The 22,292-nt window shown below is 35.8% G+C and overlaps 1 protein-coding gene and 1 long non-coding RNA gene across 3 annotated transcripts in view; both read right to left on the bottom strand.

Moving 5' to 3' along the window:
- The window catches only part of LOC110039939 (collagen triple helix repeat-containing protein 1-like), a 19,273-nt gene extending 5,828 nt beyond the window's left edge, over positions 1-13,445 (bottom strand). The window contains exon 1 of the mRNA XM_089297793.1: positions 13,239-13,445. The gene's annotated coding sequence lies outside the window, so the exon portion shown is untranslated. The remainder of the gene's footprint in view (positions 1-13,238) is intronic.
- LOC110039920 (uncharacterized) lies at positions 12,574-22,292 on the bottom strand. 2 transcript variants are annotated; one of them, XR_016209682.1, is made up of 7 exons: positions 21,736-22,292; positions 21,223-21,309; positions 20,635-20,715; positions 19,993-20,050; positions 19,179-19,249; positions 18,162-18,277; positions 12,574-13,372 (listed from the first exon to the last, which is right to left on the bottom strand). It is a non-coding gene; the product is annotated as an uncharacterized LOC110039920 (long non-coding RNA). The 2 variants fall into 2 exon arrangements; XR_016209681.1 differs by lacking the exons at positions 18,162-18,277; positions 19,179-19,249; positions 19,993-20,050 and having other exon boundaries at positions 21,736-22,193.

Below are 22,292 nucleotides of genomic sequence, written 5' to 3'. Positions count from 1 at the left end.
ATTTGATAAGACAAATCTGGTGCAGAGAGCACAAAATTCTGCCAAAGAATAGATTTCTCAGTCTTAGTGGCTTTCAAACTGAGAAAAATTATAACCTGTATCACAGCGCACGTTAGGGCACAGGTCTTCGTTTGCTTGAATCGAGGAAGAGACTCGATCAGACTTACAGATGAAAACCAAAATGAGGTAAACAAAGGCTGTTGTTTAGCAATATCGACATCTGCTGTAATTGAGCAGATTCCCGGCTTTTGTGGAAAATTTGTTATGTTATCATTGAAGAATAGTGATTTCCTACATTGTAAAGTGTAATAAATGCAAGAAGTAAGAGCCAGAAAACGTTGATTTATCCTCGATTACCCCGACAGCATAATAGTGTTTGCATTCACTGTAAACATTTTACATTGGAACATGTTGTGGAATAGCTTGAATAATTTTAGGGTCAACTGAACAATGTAAGTGCCAAGCTTCCGTTCAGTTGGCTTCAAACGAGAATACCTGGACTCCAAGAAAGACTGGAAACATAGCAGTGATGAATCAATCCAAATTGGTTTGTTATTTTCCATATTTAACTGCCTGACTCTAGAGGCTCACGATCACTTGTTTTGAATGGGAGGAAAACTCTCGCTAAAAGCAGTCAATTTACAAACGGAAAACAAGACCAAAAACGAAGCGAAACGCGGCTGACATGTAGAAAACGAAATTTAACACATGAAGAAATGCATATAAAGATTCAGCGTCTTTTGTTAGTGTCTGAAATCGTTCTTTTGGTTCGGTGTTAAAGACGAATTAAATTATGAATTGTTTGAACGCACGCTCGCCTAGTTAGCATTAACTGACCCAGAGAAGACATGGAAAGGCACTTAAACGGAAAATAAACGAGCGACACCGATCATACCTGCAAACACTTCCTGAAGTCTTTGTGTTTTGATATGGATACATCGAAACGCGCGCCTGAAAACATTTTCTTCATATTGAAACCTCAAAATAGAATTTTGTCTCTACCAGTTCGCATTGAACACGAATCCATTGTTTTGAATAACTTCAGTTCATTACTGATACTTCTGGCAAAATAGTTTGCGATAATTTTTCCCTTAATCCAATGAAAGATGTGTGTTTTGGCTTTGTGTCGTTTGTTAACTTCAAAACGTCAAGTTATTTGAATATCGCCGAGACTAGTTAACAATAATCAACAATGAAATTTGTTTACTTTAACCATTTCCGATCTTACACTTTATAATTATGCAGTTTCAGCTATTTGTTTTGTGCATTTGTAATCGTAAATACTGAAATTAAACAAAATAACGGCTTCCGCCAGAATAACGTCACAATTTAGGCGCCGGAAGGGTTTGATACTTTATCAAAGCAAGCACACAACAGAAAAAAAAAATGTTCTATCAAAGAGGAGGAAAAAAGGTCCCGTGGATATATGATTCTACGACTATCACCCAGATGCATGTAACGATTTGCGGGAGGACCTAATTTCGGTGAGTAGAGCTGAAAATATTAATCCCAAAGACTGCGCTCTAGTGGTATTTAAAAAAAAAAAATGAAAGTCATCAGGTTCAGAAGCGAAACAACATTCTGAAAGGTATTACTTTTGTGTTTTCTTTGATATGGATACATAGAATTCTGTTCGCGATTAAAAAACTTCGCTTTGGTTTTATGATTTCTAATTAATAAATATAGTTGATGAGGCCGAAAGCCGAATCGAATACACGTCTTAGAATTCTAACTAAATTTTCTTCAATTAACGATTACCAAAGGGCATTTCGGAACGTAGTATTAATCTCAAGCTTTAGCAAAATCACGCGGACTGAATTGCTATTGAAACTTGCAGTTGTGCAGGGGCACTTGTCAGTTCATTGGAAAATTTTGAGGTTTTAATTCGCATAACGGTCAATTCCCTTTCTTTAATGTTCTTTGGAACTGAATTATGCCGTAATATGTTTTGAAATCGTTTTCAAAACTTCAGAGAATCCAGATGTCGATGGCTTCCAGCCACTGCACAATCCTTAAACTTTCGAAAAAAAATAGGGTGTTTCTGTCGAAGATCTATCGGCTGATAGTTGCCCCTCTGAATATTTTCTCGAGAAGCGATGCTAATTTTAAAAACATCAAATTTCCACGACAGAAACACTCCTTTAAATAGTGTCTCTCCGCCACTGAACACTATCGCATTACTTAATCAATTTAAACCAATAAGAATGCGGGGAAAATATGTATACTTATCTCTCTTTCTTACTAAGGTTCTTGAAATTAGAAAGCGATTCGGCTTATTTAATTGTTTATGGTAATCCATTTGAAATGTAAGAAATCATTACGATTATTCCTTAACCGTTATACTAAAAACTCAGCTGAATAAAGCTGTATTGATTAATGGCACCTTACGTAATTGTTAATAACTTCAGAAGAGAAAACAAGGACTTGGGAATCAAACAAATGTGTCTGCAGAATGAAAGGGAGAGGAATCTTGGTTCGCGCAACAGCGTACGTCATCACCTTTGTTTACTGCTCGCACAAAGAGTTATTACACGCGAGTCAGGCAAAGAATGTCAAGCTAGTTCAAGACAAGTGCATGCTCAATAAGTCAATATTTTAATGCCAAGAACAATGACTAAGTTTGTTCACTCGAACTGATAGACCCTGAGCAAGTTTGTTTTTGGTAAAATTTAGAAAAGTTATCTGGATAAAAATATTATAAAAACGCAAGCTGTCGACTGCCTAAACTGCAGCCTTCAACGACTGAAATGATGCGGTCCTTCTATACTTTCAAGTTTTCGTTTTTCAGTTTGTTAAAGCGCAGCTGTGAGACAACATTCAACATGAGAGAGGGGGACCGGTGAAAGCCTTAAGTATCGATAAGGTTAGTCTGTACTTGCAATGGCCCATAAAAAGACATTGAACTCTTAACCTTTTTCGTTTTTGTTTTTTTTTTTTTTCCCAGGAGCTCTTAACCAACAAACTACACACCAATTGTTCCCTGGCGTTAATCAGATTTAGTATCCATAGATAACTCCTATCGTAGTCCAAGCATGCAAGGAGTTTGGTCTGAGATATAATTACAAGGATACAATGTTTGAGGCGCTTAGTGCTCATTTCTCACATCTTAAGACGCTGGGACAAGAGAGAGAGAAGCCTGTTGTCACCATGCCAGACCTGAGGTGTGGGAGGGTTGAAGCCCTGCCAGCACTCCGGGGGCAGGGGTGAGTAACACATTTTTTGGGGGTGAATTTTACTGACACCACAATTTTTATTAACTAAGATGCCAAGCTACGTGTCGTAATTTGATGTTTAACTGTTGACGTGACATCGTTTTACCAATATCACGCGATCTTTGCTGACGTCCCTGTTTACATTGTACCTCATCAGCATACGACTTCGCGTATTCTTTGCGTATTAGATCTGAATTGACTCCACAGTTAAAGAGCTTGTGAAACTTAGTACATGGTAAGGTTTTAGCTCTTTGGGTTTTATATTAAACTTGAGATATGGGCTTTCAAAATGTCAGAATATCTTGCTGAGAAAAGCGCTAATGAGCCCATACAGTCCATTTTTTTTTACATTTTGAGCTTTTTAACCCGCGTGGCACAAAAAGTATATGCACATCAATCTCCAATTCCTCGCGCCTGTTAATCATGCTACAAACTTTGAATACTCAGAACTGACATTTTTGCAGCTTGAAAACTGAATCGCTCATGCTAAAGAGGCAAATATTGTAATGAAAGATTCCCCTTTTCACAGGTGCTCTTCTTATATTTTTGGATTAATGAAAAAGAATCGGAAACTCTTCGAATGTTGACTAAGATTTACCGAAAAGGAGTTTGTCTCCCTGTTCAACACAATCCGTTCAATTATTACATGTCTGTCAGGAGAGGATGCTCCATTGAGCTTCGATCAATAATATTTTGTTGAAATCTATTATTATAACATAGCACGTGCGCTGGTTCTACCTAATTCCTATTGAGTTATCACAAACGAAATCTCTTTGAGCGCACGGCCGTGCGTATACATGTATATCATGGCGTGTGCAGTTTCAGTTTAGCTGCGAAATTTGCGTCAAGTTTAGTGCAAGTTCCTTTTGTTTAAGTTTCGGCAATATGAAGATTATTTTGAACAATCCAAACTCTACTTGGAACCTTTGACTTTTGCCAAGCTAAGATGTTTACTTAAACCTGAGTATTTTGACTTTGTTTATCTACATTTTCATTGAGTATTTTTGACTTTGTTTGACTACTCTTTCATTATAATTAATTCGAAGAAGTGAATTTTTCATTGACAATTTTGAAACCAGATTAAGCGTTTTCGTTCAACTGTTGCTCAACTGGTGGGGCGTGTTAGGATCCTAATGACCTTTGTTTTCGTTCACCGTGCATTGTGAGAACTTTGTAATCATCACAAATAAAACATGTTATGTTAGCGCCCAAGTTGTTGTCGCCATGTTACAAAAAAATTGGTTTATGCTTTTAGCTGTGCGTATATCGAGTTATGGATGCACTTGGGAAGTTTGAAGAGCACTCAAGAAGCTAGAGTTCACGCTTTCGGCTATCGTCTCCAGCAACTCTTGCACTTCTTTCGTGTTCTTCAAACTTCCCACCTGCATCCATAACTCGATATACGCACGCTAAGCAAGAACCAACCGTCTTTAACGGGTATTTTAAGAAAGATGCCTTATTCGTCAAACGTTTTCACGTGTTACTGCAGATACCGTGCACAAAACTTCTGTTTGAGGAACTAACCAATAAAAACGTCTGGGTTAGGTAATTCATACAGAGTTTACAAGCGCAAAACAATTAACATCAATTTCAATCAATCGATCAATCAATTTCATTATCCTAACATCAATTTGGGCATCTTTCAGCTGCGCTCTTTTGAAGTTTACTGTGCTTAATAACCATTTCCTCTATCAATGCAGTGTCAGCTTAACATGGGGTCCTCTATATTAAGTTTTCACTATTGTAATAAATTTTCTTATTATAAGCCTATTAGGTCACAACGCCTCCAACTTGCGATCTGTGGTGTGATTTTCCTGTTCGATTCTCGAAGGAGGCTTGTGTTTGTATCTATTCACAGCAGTGATTTAGCATAGTGAGCGTATCATTTAGTGCACAGATATCTAAGAACTGCTTTGGGTTTGCTAAATTAAAATAAACGTGAAGATGGAGAACTGGAGTATCTCAACTTGGCGGCAGTTTGAAAGTACTTGTAAGTATTTTAGACTTGGCGTGTTTATGTATATGTACACATAAACTCTGATCCTTAGTTTCTTTCTGGTAGAAAGAAAAATTTCGACGCGTCTTATTTCCAATAAGGTGTAAACTTGGTTGTGTCTCATTAAGACTTTCATGTTAAGGGGGCACCCCCCTTTTATGATCATCATAATAATATTTAGTAGAATTCTATCACTATACTAATGCAAATGCTGCAATCCTCTTGGTTGAGCTACTCGTACACTATCAGCCATTATAGTTCGCTACTAAATTTTCTCCAATTCTTATTTGTTTAAATTGATCACGTGACGCGATAGTGTTTATCCGCGGAGAGACACTATTAACCCATAGTGCCCGTCCGGGGAAAATATCCAGATGGATAGTACTCGTCTGTGAAAATTTTTCTGTAAACAAGCGGGATTATAGAAAATAAACATTTGAAATTGTATCAAGTAGGTTTTTGTCTATTTTCTCTTTCAAATTTAAATTTGGCTGTCACGGCTTTCATCTAAAAAAGTTGAAAGTAATTCAATATGATTTTTGAACTGGAAACTTGATGTTCTTAAACCTGGCATATTTGCCCCCAAATATTTGTTTTAAGAAAATCAAATTTCCGCGGGGCAACTATCAGCCGATAGTTCCTCGTCAGAAACACTCTATTGTTTAAATAGTTGATTCGGCCTTCGGCCTAATTGTTAAATATATTTAGCATAAATCTACTAGCTTTCTACCCCGAATGCCGTTCTCGGATTGGCTGCGCTACTCACTATCTTTTCCGATGCAGATAATGAGCCGAGGGATATTCGGCTGGGGTCCGAAGTGTCATTGAAGAGGATTTAGGTTAGAGTTTTGAACGACTACTAATATAGATTTATACTAAAGCGGTGAATTAGATTATTCACTCTCGATTTCTATGCGTCAGTGTTCGCCCTCGTCAACTGTCACGCGATAGAATTTTCGAGCTCATGACCTAATTGTTAATTTTGTTGCAATAATAATATGCAGTAATAATAATAAACGTCACCATGGCAACACATTAATAGACCATCACCTTCGCCGTTAAGTCTGTGTAAAACAAGCAAAGTGATTCCCCTTGTACTGACGGTCACGAGTGTTCGCGTATGAACTGAGTTATACGTATACGATGATGTTCATCTCGAAGTAGACTGCGCGTTCAACGATCAAATGAAAATACGAGAAAATAGGGGGCTGTAAACAGTCTAGTCTTGAAGGGGTTACGTGATTTCTTAAAGTTTTTGATCAGCATGGTGAATGCCAAAACATTCTCAAGTTTTTAGACCTCAGATGTATATTAATGCCTGGGGCTGAGGCAATGTGATTTTTGGAGGAATATGAAAGGATGAAAGCATATTTTTGATACTGCCGAGAGGATATTAATTCGTCATTGTACGTTAAGTTTTTGTGTTGTTTTTTAATAATATATATCTCCATATGTTTGACATAGAGCGGCATCTGTTTATCCTTTTGAGCCTGAGTGGAGAAGAAAAAATATGAACAATGATCAGCTTTAGTTTTTCTCTCGCAATTTTTGTTCATTTTTAGTCACACTTGTCCTGTAAATTTGTCCAGGTCCAGTGGTATAAGTTAATGAAATAGAACTGAAATAACTGGCGAAGCTAGAGAAGTATATTGGTAACAAGAAGATATGACGCTATAAAACTCACGCACTCTCTTTGCATTGGAAATGTATTTTTAAAGAGCCTTAAAATTGTCCAGGGGTCCTACCCAAAAACCAGTATAACAACGTAAAAATATCTCTTTCCCATCGTCGTTGCTCCGATGGTGTAGTGGTCTTCACACCTGTTTAGTCAGCAGGCGTACATGTGTTCGAATCCTGCGTGTCGCATTTATTTTCCTTTTCCCTTAATATGTATTGTGTTTATTATTTTTGGTTATCAATCCGCTCTTTGATTTGTTGATTATCTACAAATTATTTATCAGTTCATTCCACTACCTCAATATCATTTCTGTTGCCTTATCCCCAAACTCTTAATTAGAGCCAAGTTAGTATTTAATGATGCTGAAATTGGCCTATAAGTATACTTTTATGAAGCGCTACGTCGATAGAAGACTTTTAAGCAAGAAAAGCAGACCTTTCAATTTTTTGCTTAGTTAGTCAAATTGTTTTCTTTTCCTACATCACATACTAAAGATGCCATTGAACGTTTTACGACCTAAAGAATGATGATACATGCAGTACTGAATACAAGAAGATTGCGGGCAAACGTACACAAAAATGAAAATTAATAGATGAATAGAATTTCTTCGTGAAGAGAAAAGAATGCAATTGAGTCATTCTCTGTCCCACGCACGTGGCATAGTTCTACAGCCATTGGTTGCAGTTGTTAATCCGTATCATATTCATGACAAGTGAGGCATTCGCGTCAACCTAAGCAGGTTGTGAAGGTTTTCGAATGTGGCTTCGCCTCTCCCAAGCAAGAAGAAGGATTAACAACCTCTAGAAATCATGAACGACTAAAGAGAAACGACCTTTGAACCATTTAAACCGATAGTAAGCATCTATCTTGTAACATTTCCCTTCAAATAGTTTTCAAAATGCGCAGTAAAATCGTTGTCGTAGTGAACACGTGTGATTGGCAAGTCGCTACGTTCGAGGGTTTAGAACATCGATACTATGTTTATTTATTACTATAGCTATTTGAGCAAATTGTTTAGCTTACTAGTGCAGCTTTTCGGCTGTTTGTATGAGTCAGAGCTGTTGGTTAAGCGACATACAGTTACAACGACGCAAGGATAAGCATGTTGTTCGTTACCCAAATATGGAAGAATTTTGCCGAGAATTACCAAGACAGATAATAATGTTTTTGTCTGTTTCTTCTCAGGCCGCAAAAGGACGCAACTCAAGCAATGCAAAGTGAAAAATAAACAAAGGAAGGATCAGAACGTGGAAGAAGAGAAGCACATGGAATTATGTAAGAAGTAGTATTAATTACAATATTCAAATGTTCCCACCAAATTGATGGTTGTGTATTTTCTACAGAAGTTTTAGCGGGCGAGATTTGGAATTTTTCAACCTTGAAATTGGAATGTTAGGTGGGGGGATTACAAATTTTGCACGAGTTTGTTTTTAGTGAAACTACGGAACGATCGGTGGGAACAATTAAAGAATCATTGGGCTCGTAGAATCTTGAAATATTTTAAACAAACCACGTCAAGCATCATTTTGATTGTTGAACTGTTCTGAACTCACTTTGAATATTAGCCTTGAGCGATAACCGGCCTCTATTTTTCCCTCAGTTTCTTTTTCTCTTTTTTTTTTTTTTTTCTTTTTTCGCTTTAAAGCAATAACATTTTCATGTTTTTTTTTCTTCGGTTATCATTTGGAGTTTTGGAGTGAGTTTGATTCTTTTCTGTCACATTAATCATTGATCGTTAGAGGAGACTTTAAGAAAATTCCTCTCCCAGTTATCGAGGTCATCAAGTTATCGCTCAAGCCTAAGCCTGGACTTAGACTTAGGGTTTTCAGGGGATCGCTGGCGACTGGGCGGGCATCGATTTACGTAAAGAAAAAAAAAAGAGAAAATTGGATTTAGCAAACTGATTTCATTTGGGCCGGTGAATAGCATAATTAAACTTGTTCTTAAAAGGACTTTGTAGAAAGGTTTGGCGCGAATATTCAAGAAAGAAAAGGTCAGTTTACGCCAGCGATCAGATGTTTTTTGAGTCCAGCGGATACAGTTGTAGTAAGATGTAACTTTTTAAGGTGGCACTGAACATTTATTGAAGCCATACAAAAATAACTGTACGGCAAATATGCAGCTACGAAATCGGCTCGTTTTGAATAAAATCACAATGGAAGGCCTCCGATTGAATAAGATCAATGATCAAAACAAGTTCAATGTATTTTGCTTGTCTGTCAGAATCAAGGATAAATTTTCATAGTGATGCGATTTAATTACGTGTTCGATCGAGTCGCCACATTGCGCAATTAAAATATTCACTACTTCAATTTTCTTCAAATATTCTAGCAGCTATGTTCTTCGAAAATGATTCGTCTAAAGTCCGTTTAATAACCAAGCTATATTATATAGGGACATTTTTTGTTTCGTTGTTGTTTTGAGATGCTCTGCAAAATTCGTTTACAGCCAGATTGGTCTTGTTTCGTGCTCCAATTATGTTAAAAAAGCTAAATACCAGCTAGTTGCTGAGAACTGACCTAAAATTACTGAAAAAATTATCGCACGTCAGTAAATTAAGAAACGTTTCGTTCAAATTTGATTTTTTTTTTCCGCCAAAATAAACAACCAACTTGAGAGTATCCCACGAATGATGTAAACCTATGACAGCGTAAAACTGTTTTTGAAATTGAAGCTTCCTACTTATTGAATACGAAGAAATAATCTGTACAGATAGTTGGAGCAACCCTTTTTCACTCAAAATTTATATAGTCGTCGTAAAACGATGAAAAAGAATTCTGCAAATTTTATCAGACAAGCTGCCAAATCTGTGAAAGTTAAGAAACATTTTATGCAACCTTGATTTCATGCCAAAATAAGACAAATAATAAACAGTAAATGAAAATCATTAGTGTGGTCACCAAACTTAGCTGATTTACATCAAGATTGAAATCCTTGTTTAAATTCATCTCTTTTGGACAAGTTTAAAATGGTTCAATTTTTGAAAGTTAAGAAACACACCATTCGACGTCGATTTAACAAATTGACGTCAGTTTTTCGTGTCTGTCCTTTTACTGATCACAAATTTCGTCATAAAATTTTCAGAGTAGTCTGCGGATCCACTCGATTGTGGAAGTTGTCTCATATCAATTGAAAGGTGAAATATTTTTGCTATAAAATTCAAATATATAAAGCCAAAAATTGGAAAATTCTATGAGATTTTTAAAAAAGATCTTGACAGACTTAAAAATGTAAGCAAATCAAAAACGTTTTCAGTCTAAAATATACGAAAGGGAAGCACAATGAAAACCATCTTTTAGGTGCAGCGACAAAATACTGAAGTTACCAAATTTACTTTTTGAATTTCAGATTCGCGAGAAATGAAATTTGCCACTCATGGCATGAAATATGAGCGTGATTATCTTTTTTCTCCAAGGCTCTGCATTTGTCTGCGACAAAGTCGAACAACAGTTACATTTCGTTTTCGTACCAAGAAAATTAACAAAGTTCTTAACATTAAATTAAGAGATGTGTCCCTCACTTGTGACTGACAGCAAAGTAATACGCCTTGCAGACCCATCTTAGTGCATCTGAAATAAGCTACAGTGCCACCTTAATTTAGTTATGTCTTAAGGATTACATCTTGGAAAATAACGTCTGGTTCACAACATAGCGAAACCACGAATAATATAAGTCGGTTATTAATAAGCTATATGGATCCCAAAAGCAAACTCGAAATGCATAAACGAAAAAGCAACAGCAACTGCCTAGAATTTCTCCAAGATAATTCAGTTTGAATTTCTTCGAGATTGTTTTGGTCAGATTTACGAAAAAGAGAAATTAGCTTTGCAGTTATTTACGAATGCTTGTACACAGAAAAAATGTATTTATTTATTTTCATGCAACTGATTTAAGATAAAGAGAACCAAGCTTTGAATTGTCTATGAACGTGTGAACACAAAAACAAACCAATTTACATTTTCTCTTCAACCAACTTCAGATAATCATTAGAAGGTAACCCTGAAATTGTTGTTATTCTCCAGATTAAGAAATCTACAGAAACAGCAAATTAAACAAAATTGAGGAAATTAAATTACATTTCCTACTCAGATATTGAATTTTTAATATAATTTTAACTAAAAATCAATTATGCAAAAGAAGTTACTTTGAAAAGGTGTCAACAATACAATATTTGAAAACTACTTAGCAAGCCACATTGTGCTTGGGAGTAAATTTCGGCAGTCTTGGTTAAAAACAATTGTTCACTCACAAATACAAAAGCAGGTCTCGAAAAACTTAGAGATCCGTTTAACAGAGTTAATGTTATTTTCCCTTAACTCTTCACTAAATTTTCAAAAACAGACCGTAAAGATATTTTCTAGTTGTACTACCAAATTTTTCGAACAGTCAGTTTATTTCAAGTTTGAAATAAAAGCTGGGATCATTATTTAAGGAAATGAAAATCGTGTAAACAGTTTCTCTGAACCAGACGTTTTTTTGTAAAGATCAATAGACTTAACAGCCAGGTGATTCCAATGTTATTTGTTACACAGATACAGGACTAGAAAAATTGATCAAAATTCGTTTGAATTTACGTTTTGCTACAATAATATTCCTGAATCGCATCGTTCGTTAGGGAAAAAAATGTTTATTTTTACTACGGAAATAGTTTATTCTTGCTCGGACTCTCCTTCTGTGTAACAAATCAAACATTGAGTCAGTGGCTCTGTAGATGTTATGAGGCAAGCTGTAACAGTTTAAACATCGCTTCCAATTTAAAAATTTGGTTTGAAACCAAAAACGCTTTTTAGCATCGACTTTGGTTTCCTTAAACTGGATTTCCACTGTCGCGTTATTTTACGTACGTTTGCGGGTATGAATTTTACTGACTTTACAGGCGTACAATAAAATAGACAGAATATGTAGGCTGATTGCATCTGTGGAAAAAGTTGAATGTGGCTCAACTTTTTTCGCATGTGTAAGCCTTCCATATATTTTTCTATGCTATTGCACGGCTGTAAAGTCAGTAAAATTCACACCCTTTAACTTGCGTAAACTAACTCGACAGTGGAAATCCAGCTTTAGGATGGCCAAGTCGATGGCAATTTGTTGTGCTTTGGTTCCAAAGAAAATTTTTAAATTGAAAGCAAAGTTTAAACTGTTACAGCTTGCTTTATAAATTCATTTTTGTTTAACGCACACCATCTCGTATTTCAATTGAACACGAAGAGATTTTACTCGCGGTTAGCAAACAATTGGATATTAATATTTTGAGAATCAAAAGCTTTCGTCTCTTTTCGCGAAGTCAAAAGTTTGCAAAAAGCTTTTTAAAAATATTAGATGGTGTCCGTTTAACATTTTCGTTGAAATGTTTTAAAGGGAGTCCTTTTGATTTTTTTAAGTGTTCAAAAAATTTCAAGGGGACTCCCGTTAGTTTTTGGTACAAAAAAGTTGTAAGGGGAAACTCTGTGCAAAGTGGTTCAGATTTTCCCGCCAAAAGTCTTAGTATATAGAGGAAAAACTTGTGAACTTATTTCAATTAAGTCAAACTTATTTTCAATTAACAAATTAAGTGACTTAATGAAACAAAGAAAGAAACACTTGTATTGATAACGAGACAGTAAAGAATTTATTATTCCAATGAAGTGTTTTATTGTTTTGAGTTCAATAAAATGGATATTATGTAATAAACGACACAAAGAAAAGAACACACTTGAAAATGTACCTTTAATTGCATTTGAAAAGTGAACTTAATTATTAAGTATTTAATAAGTTAGACCATAACTGTCTGACTACATCATTTTTTTTTTTTTTTTTTTAAAACGGCGCATGCGTATTTTAGGCGCCCGTATTTTTCTAAGTTTTTTGGCGGGAAAATTGAATCAACTGAACATAGGTTTACATAGACAAAACTTTTTCCAAATAAAAATGGCGACAACTTAGACAGAAAAATAAACTTTAATGTTCAAGACAAATTTTGATATGTTTACAATGTAACTACATTTCCAGCTAGGAAAGTTAGAAATGCTTGATTTCTCTTCACGCAAGATAATCAAAATAAAGTTTCTTAATCAACGTTTTCTCGAATACTTTGATTTGTAAGACTAGACTGTCGCCCTGAATGCCAAAAAGATTAATTTGTGATATTTTATAATTACTTCTTGTGTTAAACTTGATGCATTTTATTTCTTAGCGGATTCTATTTTTATTTATTTGGTGGTTGCTAAATATTTACGAAATTAAACGAGCGTGTGTCCGTCGCTCATCGAGAATTCCTCCGCAAAGACTTGGTCGACAACATTTTGAAAACCGAAAACCTCGAGAAAATAAAAGGCACTATAGATAACGAAGTGAGAATGCTTAGCTTGTTTACCTCAGAAAGAAGCGACCTTCTATTACACCCTTACATCTTTGGTCTTTCTCTTGTTGAATTCCAGTCGCCAGATTTCAATCAGGTTTTCTTCTATGTCCGTCAGATTTCTTCCACATTCCTCGTCGCTAAACCCACTGTAAAAGAAACGAAACGAATATTTGATTATTCATGTGAATAAACACCATCATCTTTTTTAACATAAACTTAGTTGAAGTTGGCAGGGTTCAAATCCAAAAACCTGGGATCAAGAGAGTTTAAGTTTACTTCTACTGGATCAGAAAGCTTTCAACTAGCCCGGACGCCTTTCCGGTAAGGGTTTATTTTGAAATTATGCAAGAAATTACTTACAAATTATTCATAGAAAGAAAAGGAATATTTCAACCAGTTTATCATAACACAATTCCCACAACGTCATGCAAGAATCGAAAACTTTTCTTGTGAGATTAACTTCACAAAGAAGTCTTGTAAGCTTTTCCGCTGAAAATTTAACTTGAGTCTGTCCACTTCAACTGACATTAAGCCCTTTTTGTCTTTATACAAGTGTGGCCCTTTGATTGAGTATGCAAGCTTCAGAATAGCCCGCGGAAAAAGATCATGAGCATCCACACAAGTGTCCTGCCACTCTGCAAGAGGCATAAAATTAAATTTGCAAACGTTTTAGCATTGCCGTACAATCTATCACTGAGATCTCCAATTAAGGTCTACGCGTCAGCTATACAGCTTTTGAGAGGAAAAACTTTCTCGCTATTTTGTTTATGTTTATCCGTCAAGCTCAGGGTGTTGGAAGACACCTATTTTCTTTTCCAATATTTGTTTTCGACGTTCATTGTCAATGCATGGTCATCTCTCCTGCTGTGAAAGAATGTCAAAGACAAGAAGGCTAAACTACGTAAGCCACCTTCAATTCTACACGCTCATCTGGACATACTGTTAAATTGCCCATTGTTAAGCGTGATTTTTATAAGTTTTCATTTCTGCCGAGGACTCTACAGGAGTGGAGCAGATTGCCCAGTCATGTAGCATTGGCAAAATCGCTTGAATCTTTCAAAGAAGCTATTTTTACGATTTATTAGTTATGTTTGCGATAAATCAGGTCTATTAGTTTATTAGCTAACGCAGCCCTGTATATTCAGCATTGAATTTGGACTTACGAGGCAAATAAATCAATCAATTAATCAAATACTCTCTATTGCGACGAAAACACTCTATAAGTTGAGGGGTGTAAAGTTCTTTCCTTTTACCGATATTTTGAGAAATCAGATGGCTTTAATATTGTCCTCGAGAGTTTTAACTGATGGAGTGACTTGGGATGAGCAGACAATTTCCATTTTGTTGTTATTGTTGTTGTTGTTGTTGTTGTTGTTGTTGTTGTTTGAGTAACTAGAACTCTTTAAGCTCCAAGGTCAACATCACAATTCTCCTTGTTCTTTCTATACATTCTTTAAGTTCTCACTGCGAGAATTTTGCTCTCAAATAATGTCGGCTTTTCCACGATTTTACTGCACTGCAAAAATATGTGAACTCGAAATGTGGATATTTCTGCTAACCGATGCGTACACATATTTTATTCTCCTGGTATTTTTTTTATTTTCAGAGATCCTGTGCTTCCTCTACATCCGTTCATGAATATAACAACTGGATCATATTCAAAAATAGACCTTCATCTAAGTCAGCGCATACTTTGTAACCATTGCAACACCATTACCCACCAAATGCACTCTTACTTCTAGCTGATAATGCTTACTACTTCATAACAATTTAAGCATGTCAATGGCCACTTCATGGATTTCTACACTTGGATCATAAGTATGTCAACATGAAAGGTATTCACTGCCACCTTAATTTCTGGACTGACATTCATGTAACACTATTATTGAGATGTAGAGACATAAAGAACTGGCATTATTTTATGACAAAATATGAACTTAACTCTGTGGCGGATCCAGACCTTGCGCTAACGGGGGGCGGAGGGGGGTTTGCTTGCCCTGCCGGCTTTTCTTCCTTCTGCAATTTTTTTTTAACCCAAAATAGGTGGGGGGGGGGGGGGCGGGCTTCTCAGGCTCGTCCCCTAGATCCGCCACTTAAAACCATTATGACTTATGAGCCACGAGTCTGTCAATTCTAGATGTGCTGGTTAATCAAGACATGTTCATAGTTTTCTTTTTTAACATTACCTAGACAATTTAATCATGAATTAGATTTGCACGGAGAAGTTTGATTTTGATCAAATGTTACGCGAAAAAGTTATTGGAGCTTGATCCTTACCAGTACACTCCGGCTGGTAAATTAATTTAATTTTGTACAGGGAAACATTGGAATTTAATCACTCTTGAAACACTGAAAAAGTTAAAACTGTATTAGATCTCCTCACAACTACCCTTTGGCTGGTAAATTAAATTGATTTGTACGAGAAAAAAAATTTATCACTCAAAAAACTGAAACAGTTTTTAGATCTCCTCACAAATACCCTCTGGCTGGTAAATTTATTTTGTATGGGAAAAATTAGATTTTAATCACTCTTGAAAAACTTAAGTGTCAAGCATTAAGCAGTTATTTGGTCTCCTCACAAATACTCAGGCTGTTAAATAAGATCTGCTTCTATGTTTAAGAGCAAAAACTGTGTTTGCAGTATATATGAAGACTAGATGATATTCCTTGTAACTGTCTTGCAGGCTACAGCTGTAGGGACGAGAGGAACGCTGGAAAAATCAAAATTACTGTCGAAAGTTTAACCCTAACTACACACGAAAAACTGATATCAAAAAAATTTACTGTCAACTGCTAAAAAAAAACTGTCTTGTTTACTGTTAAAACTTGAGCTCAATGTGACTAAAAGGCGCAATTTGCAGACCATCAATAAAGATGCGTCCAAGACCCGAGAGTCTGATTTTCTATGTCAAGTTCCACTCGCCACCCTGTTATGTTTATCACAAGTTTGACCCAGTCAGTTCCTTCTGAAAACTGTTATCTATAAACTCCAAAAGATAACCTTTCCTGACTTTTCTGAACAAAACTCTTTGCAGTGTCCATATGTTTAGACTGTTTGAAATACTGATAATTGAATATAAGTCTTTCAAAAACATTTTGCTCTACTAATTTTAATGGCTTACAAATGTCATGTGTTTCACAGCCAGTCCAATTCTCCCTGCTTGAATAACATATCTCATTAAATACACTAAAATCAAATGAGCTTGACCCTTTGTTGATGTTTCGAAAAATGTTATAACTTTTGCGAAAATACAGTCAACAATTATTCAGTCTGAAGTGGAAAGATTGTTTTGAGACTGTCAAATAGTTCCTTCACTGAAACATGCAGATCAGAGAACACAGACCAAACCAAGTTGTCAGTTGTGTTCAGTTGTTATTTCTCCATTCTTCGTCTGCTCAGATTGTAATCAGCTGCTTAGATTGTTACTTAGCAGCTCTGGAGAACGTCTGTGAGTATACTTATGACTAATTGTCACATCAAATCAATCTCAGTATTTATTATTAAGTAATTAATAAGGTCACTGTTAAATCCTCAAGAAAGCCTTCCCCGCCCCTTACTGTCAAATAAGCCACCTCTGTCTGGAGAAAGAAATTTACAAAGCATTTACTTCTTTGAACTCTTCTTCACCACTCCAGTTTTAACTGCACCAGTGCGGACAAGAATTTTGGGGAAAATATTGACAGCACTTTCTCGTTCTCTAGTAGTAACCCATCTCTTTATTACTCTTTACCCCCTTAAATCCTTATGATCAAATGTGCATGGAAAATTAACAAGCCCATTCAAAGGCTGAATCAATTGTGGCTCCTCTCATCCTAGACCTCTCAATTCTAGATTTCTTTTATAACGGCATAATGTTTCTCGTTTAGTTACTAGGTACAGTAGTTTTAAGATATGAAATTAAGAAATCAATTGCAAATTATTTTGAAAATCATTGCTGATATTGATACTGTTGTCATTAATACTTATTGAGTAGATTCCTATACAAAAACGATGTACACCAATAGCTTAAAGACAGTCCTATTAATTTACCAAATATTATAATTTGTTTGACTGAACAAATTTTCTGAAGCTTTCTGCTTATAATAATTATGATATATTTTGTTGTTTTTTTTGTTTCATTGCAGTTGTTGATCAATGTTGTTGTTGTCATTGCCATTGCAACCAACAAATATAATTGTCTTTATTTTCATGCAAGTTTAATTGCTTAATTAAGTGCACTGTATTAAATAAATAAAACCAATTCAGCCTTGATGTGATTCACCAAATGTTCTAATAGCGTTTACTCTTTAAATATTAATCGCTGAACAGAATTGAATCTAATGCTGTCTTTGAAAAACCCTTTCTGTATCATTCAAAAAACATGACCTCTATCCATATATCAGCTTAAAATGGTTTTTGAATAATTATGATGCCCCAGAAGTATATCATTTTCAAAAACAATTGTTTTTATTGTTTTGCACAAATGTGCAACACCAGCTGGCTCTATACACCACCAACAATGACAATGGAATATTTTTGTATGTTTTGATATATCATTCACTGTAACATGCTTGTAAAACTCTTGCATAAATTATTATGTTTTTTTTCATTATTAATGTTATGGACATGTATCCATTAAATTAATTGTTTTTAATTAAACAAGACTGTCTCCTTTATTTTCATGATAAATTTAAATCATAGTATTGTTTGAGCTGTTTTGTTCTACAGTATATTAGATCATGAAATTTCTTCTTGAAGCTTGTGTTATGATAATTGCTTCCGAAAGGTGAAAGGAACTACTTGTATATTACCCAGCAAATAAAACATAGAATTCAACTCTTAAGCAATGGTCTGGGAAGTAACACACATTGAAAAAAAAGGCCCATTAGTCTAACACAGAACTAAGTGAACAACATCCCCTGCTGTTTGAAAGTACAGTGTTCATTTAAACTCACCAGTGTCAATACTAAAACTGATTCCATCCATTCCAGCTGTTGATGTCTAGAGCTCAGTTGTCAATTGAGTGATCACCTAGGGAATTCATGGTATTCTCTGCCCAACATCTGCCTGCCTAAAAGGGTAAATTTTAAATGATTACATGTCGTATATAGCAAGCGTATTTACTACAGTAAGTTAGGTTACAAATATCTATCAAATGAATATATGTTTGAATTCCAACAATTAGTTCCTATCCCTCCATTTTCTCACTAAAAGCTACTAAAAGTAAAAGCATTACATGTAATTCAAGGTGTCTAGATGTTTTGAAATGAAATAGGATCATCAATGAAATTTCTGCATTAAGGTCTTGTCATATATACTTGCTTCCAGTAGAGAATATAGAAGTACTTCAGTTAACCCCAAAAATCATAGAAAACTCACAGAGCTCCCAAGCTGATTTGCTGGCAAAGAGTAAGATTGTCAACGGTGTAATGTTGATTGTGACTATAGGCATCAGCTTGCTAGGGGGGTCTGGGGGCAGTCCCTGAGCAAAGTTTGAAAACTTGAAGCAGCTAATATAAAAAATAAGTAACTATTCCTAGATTTTTCTCTTACTTGTATCAAGAAGTCAAGTTACCACTGAAACACAAGAGTTTATTCTACAATAAACCCACTGACCATGTAGTAATGCCAGCTAGTAGGCTCTTAACCAGAATTTAACCACTGTTACCAAATTATATCAAGAAAGATAGTTAAAATTATGTACAGGTACTTAACTTAAAAGGGACAATTTTCTGCCTCAAAATCAACTGCTTCAATCAAAATCCTTACCTTGCAAGAAATAAGTTTCAGCATACGGGGGTCAATAAGGATTGAATAATGATTTGCTTGCCCAAGTCTCACACTTAGTGTGTGTAAGACTTGAGAGCTCTGCTTTTATACAAGGGTTGGATGATGTGTACTATTGATACAAAAGAATTTCATGCTGTCTATTAATTTACTTTCACATATTTAGAAAGTACAATTTTGCTCACCAGTCAATACTAAAAACTGATTGTATTCCAGCTTTGCAGTCTCTTGGTCATCAATTACTTGACTGAGTGAACTAGGAAAGGTGAACCAAATCGTTAGTATCTTGGAGCTTAAATGGCATCATTTCAGTTCAAATAATGAATTTTATTGGCTGTTAGACCAGGATGGGGGGTACTCCCAGAAAAATTGGGTGGAGTTGTGCAGCCCACTTCCCAAAACCTTATCCTATTTATGACCAAAATCTGCAATTTTCCCTACCCTATTTAGGATCTGACCAAATATTTGATATCCTCTTTATGACCACTGCAGCTGGCACAGTTGCCCTAAATATACTTTATGAAGGGCTTTTGTTGATGGACTTATCGATAATGATGAAAAAGTAGCTTCTTCTAAAAATTAAAACATACCCAGTTTATGACTAGAGTGCAAAAACTATACCCTATTAACGACCAAAATGGCCAAAATCAATACCCTATCGACCAAAACGGCTGAAAAACCATAGCCTTTGGGGCCGCACATACCTATATATATGTATATAGCTTATATAACGGAGTACCCCTCGGGTTCTTGTCGTCTGATCAACATACACTAGCAGTTCATGTATGTGCAAATTAAAATCACTTACTATGGAAAAAGCTTCTTTAGTTTGCTCAGTTTAATTTGCATTTGAGATTATCCATAGTCAAAATTAAATCAAATAAAAGAAATTACAGCTTAATTTTGGAAATTCATTGTAAACCCTTATCCCAAGATGGTCACCATTCCATTGTGGTCCCAGCCTTAGCAAAAATACTGCATCTGTGTTCATATACTCACCTGGCATTTTCAGTTCTCATTTACGTGGACTATGGCACTCCGCTCAACATCTGCGTGCCTGTCAAAGAAGTAAATATAAACTTTTAGTGTCTCAAAGTAAACTGGTAAAATTTCAGTTCAGTAGTATTAGAAATTTTCCAGCTCTTTGTAACTTAGCTAATACAAGCAATTGCACTGATAGTTGAGACATTCTCCCTCAAATAGCACTTTTCTTAAAAAAAATTCGTTCACTAATAGATTATAACTTGGAAGTAATTCCATTCTAGACCCCCTCATTTTCCTTCCAAAGTTGTCAGTCGTATGTTTGAAAGTCAAACACTCTAATCAGTCAGACAACATTGTTAAGGGAGAGTCCAGAAGGGAGACAGCAAGGTGTGATTGTTTAAATGTCCAAATGCTAATCTCCGGGCCTAATCCTAGTTTGATTAAGCGATTGCTTAAATGTCGACCAAGGGTACCAAGATAATTAGGAGGGGGGTGTATTGGCCTAGTTTCAAAGTGTGTTTTCTACTGATCAGTTTAAAGCAGGAGCAAAGCCAGAAATTAAGGACAAGAATACGGCTAAATCATTATTAACTACTCTTGAACATGACTGGAGCTCTGATTACACCTCCAAATAGCCTTAAAACCTCATTTGCTCACCTGTTAGAACCAACCTGATCTATGCCTTCGAGGACCGCGGTAAACTCTGCCCAGCATAACGAACTCGTCCCAGGCTCTCGTCTATATAAAGGAGAGTTCAAATTATTTTGAAACATTACTCACTTCTGAGAGTAGGCAATAACGAAATATAAAATAAAGACGACATTAAAATTACAAGAACTAGAAACCCTGGATTATTCTGGTCTTTCTCTAACAGTCCTTTGAGGAATTGGACCGGACCCTAGGTTTTTTAGCATTTGATTATCATCTCTGGATGTAAATGATTACCGAGCTGTCTGATACCTTTAACTTCAGTGGGAGGCTAAAATAACAGCAGGTAAGGGGTAGAGGAAAGGACCAGACAGACAGGCCGTTCCATTCAGTGAAAATCCAACTGCCTAAGAAGAACCGGTAGACTACTGTTTGGTGGTCGGGAGCCAGATAAATCGAGCTCGTGTGCTCAGAGCTGTCACAGGGTTTTCACAGAGTTCTACAGCGTAGACTTGGACAAAGTTGCTCCAAGATTCCCTACTACATCCCAGAGTTAAACGTAAATAATTATGAAGTATATACTGTTCGCAGTCTCACCTGTCAGCCAAACAGATTCCATCCTCCAGTTGCCTTCCATTCTCACCTGCATAAACTTGTTTATTGCACATTCAGCTCTGCTTACATCTGCACAAGAATTCCAAAGATTTCAAATTATATCATCAGAAACTTTTCTTTTAAAGAACGATCGAGTTAAATAAAAGACGCGCACTGATGTAAATTTTTTTGCCCTTTTTATTGTTATCTAGGTCAGCCAGTGTTGTAATCTGACTAAGGATGGCTGCCCAGTCTTAAGTACCTGTTAAGGTTATTTCGGGCAGTCATGTACTCACTTTATTTTAAAACTTATTTTTGTAAACTTTAATTCTAGGTATGTGTACCAATAAAGTTGTTGTTGTTGTTGTTGTTGTTGTTGTTACTCTTTTTAATTTATTAAAGGCGTCAGCAAATTTCACACCGAAAACATAACTAATAGAGATTTGAACGTACATTATATACTGAAGAACATATCTCGAATAAGTATCATACAACAAAGTTAATTTACGTAATAACCTTGTAACGGTCCAGTTTTGAACTCTGTTTTATCGTCCAACTTCCCACGTGTGTACTGCTGGCTCTTAAGCAACTTCGCTCCTTCAAAGTTCGCCATTACTCGTTTCTGTCTATAACCTTACCCTTTTAGACAAAAATTTTAAACTGCCAAAGAGCATGAAGATGGCTGTGGAGAGATCGCTAAGACAAGACCGTCGATAGAGCGACATATTTTTTTCTTGTGCTCTTGGCGTGTCAAGGTGATGATGAAAACATGAATAATCAAAAGTAATTATTTGCAATTCAAATCTAAACGAGAAATGGAATGGTGCAAGATGCGAAATGTATCAGGTTTTGAGGTCATCTCTCATACGTTTCCGGAAATCTCTGTTGGAAATTAAATTGTGAGAAAACTTTTAAGGAAACAATTTTCTTAGGGGTTCTTTTCAAGATTTCAGGCTACCACCCCCGTCCTTTTTATATGGTATTCCCCCCCCCGGAACACTGATGCCTACCTTTTTGCCTCCGCAGCAGTATAAATCCCTCCAAAACTTCGTTTTATCAACAAGTTGAGCGGG

Source organism: Orbicella faveolata, unplaced genomic scaffold (genome assembly GCF_042242905.1).
Source record: "Orbicella faveolata isolate gen_17 unplaced genomic scaffold, um_ofav_v1 contig_3, whole genome shotgun sequence".
Taxonomy (NCBI): domain Eukaryota; kingdom Metazoa; phylum Cnidaria; class Anthozoa; order Scleractinia; family Merulinidae; genus Orbicella; species Orbicella faveolata.
This window is presented reverse-complemented; position numbering and strand designations above follow the sequence as displayed.